Raw genomic sequence first — 12,923 nt, 5'->3', positions numbered from 1 at the left:
CGTAGATTAGGTAAAAAAATCATTGATGTAATTAAACAGCCTAAAATTTTGTAATTGTGATTTCTCTTTTATTTCATATGAAAATTTATTTGTGAATTCTATAGATCTAAATATTGGTGTAATAGTATCTTGATGTCTGTTATGGCCTAAAAATCGTATTTTTGTTTGAAATATTTGCATCTTTTTTGCGGATACTACTAGTCCAAGTTTTTTAAAATGTTCAGAAAGGTGTATAGAAGTTTAAAGTGCTGATCAATAGATTTCAAAAATATTAAAACATCATCTATGTATAAGATAATAAAGGTGGAGTAAGGGTTGAATATTTTTTTCATAATACTTTGAAGTTCGGATAGGTTTTTTAAACCGAAAAGGATAACAAACCATTCGTAATGTCCAAAATTAGGCACTATGAATGTTATTTTATATTTATCCTTCTCGGCAATTTGTATTTGCCAAAATCCACTTTTCATGTCAAATTTAGAGAATATGCAAGCATCATATAATCATTTTAATAGTTTTCGTTTGTTTGGTATTGGGTATCTTATCTATTGTATTACATTGTTTAAGGGATTATAGTTGATTACTTAGCGTGGTACTCCTGTTTTCTTTTCAGTTTAGTTGTTTACATAAAATTCTGAAAAACTCCAAGGAGATTTAGATTTTCTTATTAAATTTTATTAACTCTTTTTTTTGCAATGTTATAAAAGTTCTTGATTCATTTGAATAGGTCTAGCTTTAATTGGAATAATTTTTTCATAAATTTTGTTTTTTTAGGGTATTTCAACAATATGTTTTTTCCCCCAAAAGGCATTTGGGAGTTCATAACATACTTGGTTTAGTAGTTTGACTTCTAATTTTTTACTTTTATTTCTGACTTGTGGATCACTTAATTGTTGTTCTATTTGCTGGTATTTTATTTCCTGTTGTAAATATCTTATCTGTTTTTGCTTCCCATCTATTAAATATAGATTTCTCTATTGTTGAATTTTGTAAAGCTAAGATTTATTTTGTTTTCATTGGGGATAGAAATTCAAATGTTATTTTTTCTTCTACAATTTTTATGATGATTCCTAGATTTGTAACTTTAAATGGATAAATTTGTGTAAAAAATGGAGTTCCTAGTATAACTTCTTGACTTAAGTTTTTTACAAGGATAAATTGAGTTTTAAAACAATAATTTTTGTTAGAGATTTTTGCTTTGGGTAATTTGTAGTTGACCTTCAAACTACTTCCATTTGCTCCGCTAAGCTTTTCATACGTTTTTTCATAGAATTTTGTAGGAACTATTCCTTCTCTAATACAATTATAGTCAGATCTTGTATCTAGAAGTGCTATTGTTTCTAGTTTAAAATCATACCCTATATGTAATGTGATTTTTGTATACCATTTTTGATAGTTTATTTTCTTTATTATCTCCATATATTATTCTTCTTCTTCTTTTGTTTTGTTTGCTTATGGTTTTCAGAGTTGCTTGTGGAGGGTTCGTCTGTTGTTGTGGGTAGAGACCGGTGGAATTTTGGTTCTATAAGGGCTAATCTAGCATACTTGCAGTTGGTGAAGTTGATGTTAGAGAACTATTTGTTATAATTCTTTTATTTATGTTTTAAATTTTTTAACTTCTTCTTGTAATTCAACAGTAGTTACTTGTTTAAATAGTGCTGGGGAAATATATTTTTCTATTATTTGGGGAAGTGAAGGAGAAAGCTAAGAACTTGGCTGAAGAAGACTAGAAGGAAGCTAGGAAGAAGATGAAGAAGAAAGAAGAGAAGAAGAGAAGAAAACATTAAAACCATAATCATGATGAAGCTGAACTAAAACGGTGGCTGATTGATTCATTTGCTTGATGTTTTTAGTTTATTTGGTAATTGAGTATTTTAAGTTTAATCTTATAACATGTTTTTAAATGTTTTTTCTTGGTAACAAATATTATAATGTCTCTAATTTTCCCTAACAGCAAATAGCTGCAATCTTAAAAAAGTGTTGAAATATTTATTATATTTGAAATATTTGGTATCTAACCCTTGGATGCCACCAGTGTGCACGCACTATAAGAAGATTGGGCACAGTCTCTGACATTGCAGAGAAGCTCCTATCACCTGCTCTCTCTGCTCTTCAACCACCCATATCCCCGAGACCTGCCCTAAATCCACTACTAATGGTCCCAAGAAACGTAGAAGTCAAAGAAGAAGGTCTAGAATGATTCCCAAATCCTGCCAGATAAGGATGTTGTGGGTGGGAAGGGAGTTGCAAGACAGGAATGGCAAATCAAGGTCTCTCCAGGGGCTACAGAATCTCTAAGTCCGCGTGAAGTGGTAGAAGCTGGCAGCATGGTACTGGCAAAACCTGCGAGTCAACCCAAGGAGGCTGGAAAAGACATTTGTAGAGGTGAATCCAGCATCTCTCAATCGCTCGAACAACCCCCTGGGTCCGCAACTCTCTTGGTCCCTGCCTCTTCCCTAGATTCTGATGACTTGGTCGAAGAAGACTCGTCTGACGTTTTGTCCTCTGACTCTGAGGAGGCGAGATTTAAAATAGTGTTGTCAAAGAGACTACGTAAGATTCAGCGAGGCAAGAGCCTCAAACCATATCACTAAGTATGAGTATAAAACTTTTTTGTCGTAATGTCTGTGGCTTTAATATTACTAGCCATCAGAGCGAATTTAAAGAATGTTTTAAGGCTAATAAGCCTATTTTTGGTGGCATCATTGAGACGCATGTCAAACCCAAGGATAAGAAGTTTATAAATGTGCTTATGCCTGGCTGGTCTTTTGTTGAGAATTATGCATTCTCAGAATTGGGTAAGATTTGGGTGTTGTGGGATCCAAGTGTTCAGGTTGTACTGGTTACGAAGTCTCTACAAATGATCACGTGTGAGGTTCTACTCCTGGATTCTTTGACTTGGATTGTTGTTTCTGTGGTTTACGCTGCAAATGAGGATGATAAACGACAAGACCTTTGGAAAGAAATTATGGAGCTAGCTGCCTCTCCTATTCTATCTAACAAGCCGTGTATTGTGTTGGGTGACTTCAATCAAGTGATTCACCCCCATGAACACTCAGCGAACGTCTCTCCAAATGTTGATAGAAGAATAAGAGATTTCAGACACTGCCTCCTAGAAGCGGAATTGGCGGACCTAGTCTAAAAGGGAAATGAATTCACGTGGTGGAATAAGAGCAAGACTAGGCTTGTGGCAAAGAAGATTGATCATATCTTGGTAAATGAATGCTGGAGTGACTTGTATCCTTCTTCTTATGGTGTTTTTGGTGAACCGGACTTCTTGGATCATGCCTCCTGTGAAGTAGTTCTGGATGCTTCTGTACCAAGAGTGAAGAGGCCCTTCAAATTCTTCAACTTCCTCTTTCAGAATCATGATTTCCTGGACCTGGTTAGTCACAATTGGTACTCCTTGAGTTTCCCTAGTTCTGCCATGTTTCGGGTTTCTAAGAAGCTAAAAGCTCTGAAGAAACCAATAAAAGAATTCAATAAACAGAATTACTCTAATCTGGAAAAAAGAACAAAGGAAGCACATGACCTCCTCCTGAATGAACAACGCCTCATTCTCGCAGATCCTTCTTTGGTCAACGCAGCTCAGGAGTTAGAAGCCCAACAAAAATTCAATATCTTATCTGTAGCAGAAGAGAGCTTCTTCCTCCAAAAATCCAGGGTCACTTGGTTCGCTGAGGGAGATTATAGCTCTCGATACTTTCAAAAAATGGCGGATGTAAGGAAATCAGTCAACACCATCACCACCATGATCGATGATGATGGAGTGCAAATTCAAACTCAGTAAGGCATTGTTGATCACTGTGTTGATTACTTCCCAAACCTACTTGGTGGAGATACTAACACTTTCACGATGGAGCAAGCGGATATGAACCTCCTGTTAACCTACCGATGCTCACCTTCCCAGATTGATGATCTCAACAGGATGGTCACTGACAATGAAATTAAGTTGGCTTTTCAATCTCTCCCTAGGAACAAAGCGTGTGGACCAGACGGCTTCCCCGCTGAATTCTTTAGAGAGTCCTAGAGCATCGTAGGACCAGAGGTAACTGTAGCTGTCAAGGAATTCTTCATATGCGGAAGATTACTCAAACAGTGTAACCCAACCACTCTGGTCCTCATCCCAAAATCAACCACAACTTCCCGAACAACATACTTCAGACCTACATCCTACTTGAACACGCTCTACAAGGTCATCGCTAAGCTCCTTAACTCCAGGCTTCAGAATCTTCTGTCTTCCGTCATTTCTACATCCTAGTGAGACTTCCTACCTGGTCGTCCCAGTGAGAACATTTTATTAGCCACTGAAATGGTCCACGGCTACAATTAGAGAAATGTCTCCCCGCGGGCTATGCTCAAAGTTGATCTGCAGAAGGCTTTAGATTAGGTCAGATGGGAATTCATTCTTGCTGCCATGAGAGCTTCTAGCCATCCCTGACCGTTTCATCAATTGGGTACATCAATGAATCTCCACACCAACCTTTACTGTTTGCGTCAATGACATTAATGGCGGATTCTCTCAGAGTACATAAGGACTAAGACAAGGAGATCCCCTCTCTCCTTATCTTTTTGTTCTGGCCATGGAGGTGTTCTCAAAGCTGATGCAGTCTAGGTTTGACGCTGGGTATATTCATTATCATCCTAAGGCGGCAGACTAATCTATCTCCCATTTGATGTTCGCTGATGATGTAATGATCTTCTTCGACGGTGGTAGCTCCTCCTAGCACGGAATCTGTGAAACCCTTGATGACTTTGCATCTTGGTCCGGCTTGAGGGTGAACAAGGACAAGAGTCAACTCTTTCATGCTGGGTTGTATTTGATTGAGGCTACCACAATTGCAGCTTATGGTTTCCCTATTGGAACCTTGCCTATCCGGTACTTGGGACTTCCACTAATGTCAAGCAAGCTCCGTATTGCTGAATACAAGCCCCTTTTAGAGAAAATCTCTAAGCGATTCAGGTCTTGCTCAGTTAAAACCCTAAGTTTCACGGGCCGTGTTCAGTTAATCTCTACTGTCATCTATGGGACCATCAACTTTTGGATGTCCAACTTTCTACTACTAAAGGGTTGCTCAAAGAAGATTGAGAGCCTCTGTTCAAGATTCCAATGGTCAGGCAACATCGAGGAGGTAGAGTTTCATGGGCCATGCTGTGTCTGCCTAAAGCTGAAGGGGGTCTTGGCTTTAGGAGTCTGACTGATTGGAATAAAACCTATGTTTGAGGCTTATCTGGATCCTATTTGATCAGAATGTTTCTTTATGGGCAAATTGGCATCGTCACCATCATATAAGAAACCATTCCTTTTGGAAATCACTCTGTACCCAAGTGATCCTTGGACTTGGCACATGCTCCTGTACTTACGACCGTTAGCTCACCAAATCCTCAGAAGCGAAGTAGGTGATGGTCTAAAATCTTTCTTTTGGCAGGAAAACTGGACAAACCTAGGGCCATTGATCACAAAGATTGGAGACTTTGGCTCCCGAACCCTGCACATCCCTTTAAACGCAAAGGTTTCAGACGCTTATGGTGAATCTGGTTGGAAACTCCCCTTGACAAGGCATCAACAAGCTTCTGACATTCACCAACTTATTAAAACCTTCCCTGCCCCTACCAATGATCTCCCGAATGACTCATTCGTGTGGTGCATAGGCTTCCCACTCAAGAAAGGCTTTTGTCTTGGGGACAGATCCAAAATACAGTGTGCCGCCTCTACTGTTTTGCTTTAGAGTCCCGTGATCATCTCTTCTTGACATGTGACTATTCTTCTCAGCTTTGGACCATGGTCTTCGATCGTCTTTGCCCGCACCAATGTCTGTTCTGCTCTTGGGCAGAACTACTCGCTTGGACAAGAATTTCTTCCCAAGCAACACCAACTCTCCTCCAGAAAATAGCAGCTCATGCATTTGTTTACAACATCTGGCGCCAGCATAACAATGTTCTACACAACTCCCAGAGGCTATCTCCACTCCTAGTCTTCAAGTCGGGCGATCGTGAAATTCGCAATATCATTACTGCTAGAAGATTTCGTAAGCGTTGGAATAATCTTATGCTTCTTTTGGATCCACTAATACACCCATTTCTTTGTTCTCTTTATTGTAGCCTTGTTTTTTTTTTTTTTGTCTTGACTACTCTAAACTAGGTTCTTTTTTGTAAAACCTAACTCTTTCATTTATAATGATATTTACATGCTTAGCAAAAAAAAAAAGTGTTGAAATAATTCAAAATCGTAAATGGTTGTGGAGTTAAAGAATTGATTTTCTCTTTGTACTAAATCTTTTAATTTTAATTAATATTCTTTTTTTATTTATTGATCATCTATTTTGTCGATAATATCTATTAAAAACTGTTTGTCAATGTTTTTTGTAATTACGTTTATTGTTTTACAATTGCATATTCTATCTGAGATATTTTCAGAATTTTTAGAGGATGTATCACTTACATCTTCTATTATGTTTAGAGAAGGGTCACTACTAAGTTATTCAGTATTTTCGGTTTCTATTATGTCATGTTCAGAAATGAGTCGCGGCGACAGCGATCAGCAAACAAAAAAAATTTTACTTCTCTTTCAATTATTCTTCATCTCTTTTTTTTTTCAGTCGCTGCGATTTAAATTTTAAAATTTTGTAGTCGCCATATTAATTGGTAACACTATCCATGCTTTAAATTTGCAGTAGCGATCGTTGCTGGTTTTGAATCTATTGATTCAAATCTGCTATGTACAGAATAATTATCGACATAAAAATAAATTTTAATTATAAATTATGGAATTTACATTATTATTCTTTTAAATGTTCATATTTACAATATATAGTTGGCTAGAAAACAGTTGCCAGGTGGAGTCGCGACAGGAAAAAAAACAGAGCTTAAGACATGTAGTCCGATGGTCTTCCATGTAGCCAAACGGTCAGTTAAAACGGTTCGCTCATCGTATGCGTCATTGGGATAATATGTAACTAATGCCAACGGTGGACTAACAATTTTTCTGTCAAATTACATATACAACATAAATAAAACTGTTAATAAAAAAAAGAAGAAAAAACGGTATCACGGCCTATATATAGTTAAATTAAATCCAAAGGAAATACATCAATCAATATTAAATATTATTTGTAAATTGTAATGAGTTTGGTTCATGTTATATGGGTACTCGAGTATAATAGATACATACGTCCAACATTTATGATGAGATGGGCTTATCCTCTTCGATGGGAGAAGCAATGGCACTTTGCGTGTCTGCCGCAGAAATAGCAACTCGTCCATTTTATCTCTATTCCATACCATACGTGTCTACTTGTCCTTTTGTCAATTCGTCTCCAATTAATTTACACAAAAAATAAATACTATTTAGATTTTCTTGTACATTAATAAAATCAATACCCTAAATTATGTTAAATACAATGAGTTTTATTTTTATTCTTTTAGGTCTATATATTTTTCCTCCAAATTAACAGACTAAAATGAAACCAGACAATGAATAATTTATGAAACCGTGGAACAACATATCATCTTGAATTGTATATTTTATTAGAGTATGAATGCGTATATGAAATTTGTTTTTGCATAATTTTTTATTATTGTTTAAGAAGTCGTTGAAAAACGATTGATGGAAAATAAATAAATTTTTGAGAAAAAAAAAGAAATTAAATAAATTTAAATTTTTTGTGTTATAGTATAATAATGCATTATAGTATCCAGTTGTGTATTTCTGTAAATTCTTATAAAATCCAAAATTATAAATTAAAAGTGATCAATAAATCACTTTCTTTTTCAAATATTCAACACTCCACATACTCATATATTTACACTAAACTCCAACTCGTACTTGTGATTTTTAATTATTGTTTTTGTTATTATTAGTAATTATATTCTAGACATTTTTAATAACAAAAATATATAGATTACAGAAATTCTAAACAATTATAAGGTTTTGTTTGCTTCGAAGCGTTGTCACGCGAGCTTGTGATCTTGAAATACCGAATTTATTTATTCGGATACGTTGCATGAAGAAAAAGAAAAAAAATATTATTATATTTTTAATGTTTATCTCTGCATGTTCAAGATATGGGTGATGTCAAATACATGAGAAGGATGTATGTGAGGAAGGGAACTTAAATTATGAGGAAATCGGCAAACCAAAGTAAAAAAAAAAAAAAATTATCAAAACAGGAAAAAAGCCAAATAATCTAAAATAAATACTTATTTCCATCTTTAAAGGTTTTTTTTTAAAAAAATATAGTAATATATTTGTATAGATTTTATGTCGGTGAATATAGAGAAGAGTAAATTAAACACAGTTTTTCAATCAATCGTAAATAATATTTTATGTTGTATTTGTCATGGACACCTATCACATTTATAGGAGATCGATTGAATGACTAGTGTTTATGAAAAAAAAATGAGGGAGTCTCAAAAACTTTATAACGCTAGCTATTACTTGATGTATTATCTTCTAAATCCAATTTTGTTAAAACAATTTAAAATTTGTACATCCTAATCAGTTATTACATCCATACACTGATACACATAGTGTGTGGATAACCTAATACGCCGTCCCCCAATAAATTCATTAATATATATATATATATATATATAACACATATAATTTCAAAAGTGTAGAGATAAAGCAAGAGAGACATTATTTAACATATAATCATTGATAATGAAATTAACAAAATATGGATACGGTTTTAAAAAAATTTGTCAGTTTTTGGATAAAAATAGAAAACGAAAGTGTTAAGTATACTACAAGAGTTATGAAAAAAATTTGGTCGTCAAACACTATATAACATAGGGTTTTATCATTAAATTTAGTTTTTGACGACGGTTTTAATTAGTCATATATAATCCAGAAAACAAGTACAATATTATTACTACTAAACTAAGAATACCGTACATATAACATGTCGAAGTTGTAGTTGAAGGAACCTTTAATCTTTGTCTTGTATAACACTTGTTTCTAAAATAAGAAGTTTTAGCAAAAGAATTAAAAACTAATAGCATTCTGAAGTGGTATGTTGAATATTATGGACACGGAGAGACGAACTGTTCGTCAATAACAAAAGAACCAAACTGTCTATAATCAAAGGGACATGATCATGCATCCTATTTTAAAATCTTGTTGTTAACATCTAAACTCGTTAGTTTGGTGTTAACTCTAACTAACATGTTGATCATGGTATATGTTTATAATTCAGTAGGCATGACCACCCGATATCTTGCGATCTATAAATTTAGTATATATACGTACTCTTTTTATATATCGGTATCAAAACAATAAAACCTAAAGATATTGGTATATGTTTATAGTTAATTTCCTTACAAAAAAAGTAGGACCACTAAAATAATCGGACATAGAGATCGGGCGATACTGATACACAACACACGTAGGTGGTGTACACAAGATAATCATTATCATTTCCAAATTTTTGTCATACATAAAAATATGTGTGTGTATATATATATATATATATCTACTTATTATATAAATATATATATATATATATATATATGTATGTATTATAGGGAAAACAAGAGCATATTTACAAAAGAATATTCGATTTTGCATTTTTCATATTTTTTTGATGGGTCTGTGTGTATTAGTGTATACATGACATCATTGGATAATGTTGATGTAACCTTGAATTTGTTTTTTCACTTTAATGTTTATCTCTTTTCTTTTGTTATCCACCTTTAATATTATCTTTATATAAATTATGTCTATAGCTAGTTGCAGATTAGCATACAGCATAAACTATCAAAAAATTTAAACACTTTTCATCATATATAATATTTGTGAATTAAAATGGCTACAGGGTTAGTTATAAATTTTAATAATGATCTTTATTAAACACTTAAAGTTTCAAAGCAAAATTATGTATTGATGTGTAATGTGTATGGTACTCACTATCTATAAAATTATCTACCATCACAAATACTTGAATAGTTGAATGGGTTTTTGCATTGCGGCCATGCAAAGTCCTATGGACCATCTCCATGTGTGTCCCACGTGATAAACGGGTCCCAATTATTCTCTCTTTATTTCATTTTTTTTTTGGGTATATCTTTGTCAATTTTGTTCACAACAGTTGGGAACAATGTCCACTAGTTGAAGCTAGAAGTGGCGTTTAACCGCACGAAACTAAGCATGTATATTAGGCTTTTTAGCAAACTAATCAAACCGAAGTCTAACCAAACTAAAAGAGAAGAAAATCGAAAACATGTTTTTAAGAATTCTCAATGTCTCATCTTGTTTAGCTATTATTTTTGGTCGAACTCGATACTTTCACTACATAATATATTCCAAAGAAAAAGAATTTCAGAGTACAGAGAACCATCATATTTATGGAATCTGTCATAGAATTGAGCTTTAAGGAAATTTTAATGATGAATATTTAGTTCAAAGACAAACAAGCATATTACTCACCACTAAAATTTAACCATTCCTCTAACGAAATAATCAAATTTAACCATACCTATTCACTATCTTCTAAATCAAATTGAATATATGTAAAATATAAGACACAACCGATCACCATAAACATACTCTAACCCAGCAAAATGACTTTGGTTAAGGATTATTTATATATAGTCTTACTAAGTCTAAAATAATTTAGTTTCAAAAAAAAAAAAAAATCTAAAATAACCCAATATAAAACCGAAGCTAAATTATTTTTCTAAAAACATAGCTATTTTTTCGTACATTAGTGTCGTTTAAAAAATGATTCTATGTTTATGTAATTTGTGAAGTCTAGTTGTTTTCCCAAATTTGTGAAGTCTAGTTATTTTCCCAAATTTTTAATAATATATTACAAATAGTTAGTTGGTAATAGTTTTTCAGTAAACTCATTGTAGTTGTACTAATGATTGCGGCAGAAGAAAGTCCTTCACTAAAATTCAAGAGATGAAGGTAAAAAGCAAATAAAACCGTCTATATAAGTTTGGAGAAGTGTTTTATTCGAAGAACATATTTTTTAAGACAAACTAGCATTTCGATAATCATCAGTTGAGCTTGATAAATATTTGGTAAATCTCAATTATGACAATAAAATTATTGTATAGTTAAAGCAATTAATGTTGCTGTGAATCTTTTATGTTTGTATTTATATTTCTAAAGTATTTTTTTCTTAACTGTTATATCTGGTTGGGTTTAAATAAAAGTGAAAATTTTGTAAAAGAGTAAGTCTAAAAAATATATTTTATGTATCCCCGAAGGTTTAAATACAAAGCTCAATTAAAACCTTTATAGACTGTTCAAACATTTTTTGTACAAACTTTTGTAGGCTAGTCTTTAGTATATGTTTTGCAAACATTATTTGTTAAACATATATGTTTTGTGCAAATTTGTGTAGGGTAAGTTTGAGTTTGAGTAGACTTATTTTTTGTGATTTTCCAATAAAAAAGTTATATGTTCTCATATCAAAAAAGTTTTAAAAATAAAAGCCAACTTAAATAAAAAACATATAAATTTTAAATGGTTGGATGAAATGGCTAATGTATAGTATATTAGTATTCATTTTTTGCAAACTCTCTAGAAAGGGCAATTGCTTTGTCCACTTCATAACTGAGTCTTGGGTTAGCTGGGAGTTTATCTAGTTTTGTTAAAATTCTACCAAGTGAAAAAATCTCGTTGTCCGCTCTAGAATAACTGCTTCTTTTTCTCTGAAATGAGAAATACAACACAAGTTTTGTCAACAGTTATCTGACAATCGACAATAGTCTCAAACCGAGAAAATGCTAGAAAACATTGTACTAGTGTGCTTCGTAGACAAATTCCCAACCACAATTGTGTTTTGTAATGCCATTGAAGATGATTTTGTCACCGTTCCACCATTCATCATAAATGTATTGAATCATACTAGGGCTTAGTCACTATCCAAAGTACCAAACCCATTTATGTTAGAGGGTTTAGTAGTAACAAGAATAAGGTACAAGGAAGGAAGAATAATTTACTTAGAGGGGGTATTGGACACCAGACTGTGAAAAAATTTAATAGACAGGAATTAATGACAAAATAATATATATTTTATATATTGTAAAGGATTTACAAATCTTTATGTCTGATTCTAACTACTATATTTTATCAGAATCGAATAGAATTAAAAATAGATAAGTCTTCTAATTCCCCTCTAGCGTAGGAAATTAGCTACCAAACATAATGAAGAAGATGATGATCTTCAACCAGAATCTGATGGAACAAAACAGAGAATTGAATTCCAAACAGAGAACGAATTTGATGATACAACTGAATATTACTGTAATGAATCTTACATCTGAATACTGACTCCTAGCTCAAATACAGAAACATGAAAAGACAAATCTTGAAATGAACGGGAGAGAGATTATCAGAAACTCAATCGTTCGTTCCCCACAATTTTTTCGAAAGGAAGACCATAATAAGACATTAATCTCAATGCTGCAATTAAAATCAAATAGAATCAAATCATCAAGGAGAGATATATAACAATAGATTCGTAAATCACAAGGGATAATTCTTCTTCATCTCTACCGCCAAGTACAGTCCCACTGCGATTGCCGCAGTCGTCGTAGTCACTCGCTGCCGATGATTGTTCTTCGTGAATCTGGAGTAATCAGTCGTTAGTGAGTGGTGATTGTTCTTCGTGTATCCAAAATGGAAGAACACATGTGAGGTTGTCTCTATATCTAACCAAATCTCCGCTTAAAAGGTCAGAATTCATTATTCACATTTTACACTAACAATTCTTTCACATTCTTGTTAAATTATGTTGCTTTAAAAATTCTATAACATCGAATAACACTAGAATTTAAAAGAATGATTAAAAGTACTAATCCAATAACACCTGAATTTAGAAGAATCTGTAAAACGTGTAAACGAATAACACTGGAATTGAACATTCTAATAAATTCCTTCACATTCCAGTGTCCAATACCCCCCCCCCCCC

This window comes from Camelina sativa, chromosome 6, assembly GCF_000633955.1.
Source record: "Camelina sativa cultivar DH55 chromosome 6, Cs, whole genome shotgun sequence".
Taxonomy (NCBI): Eukaryota; Viridiplantae; Streptophyta; class Magnoliopsida; order Brassicales; family Brassicaceae; genus Camelina; species Camelina sativa.
This window is presented reverse-complemented; position numbering follows the sequence as displayed.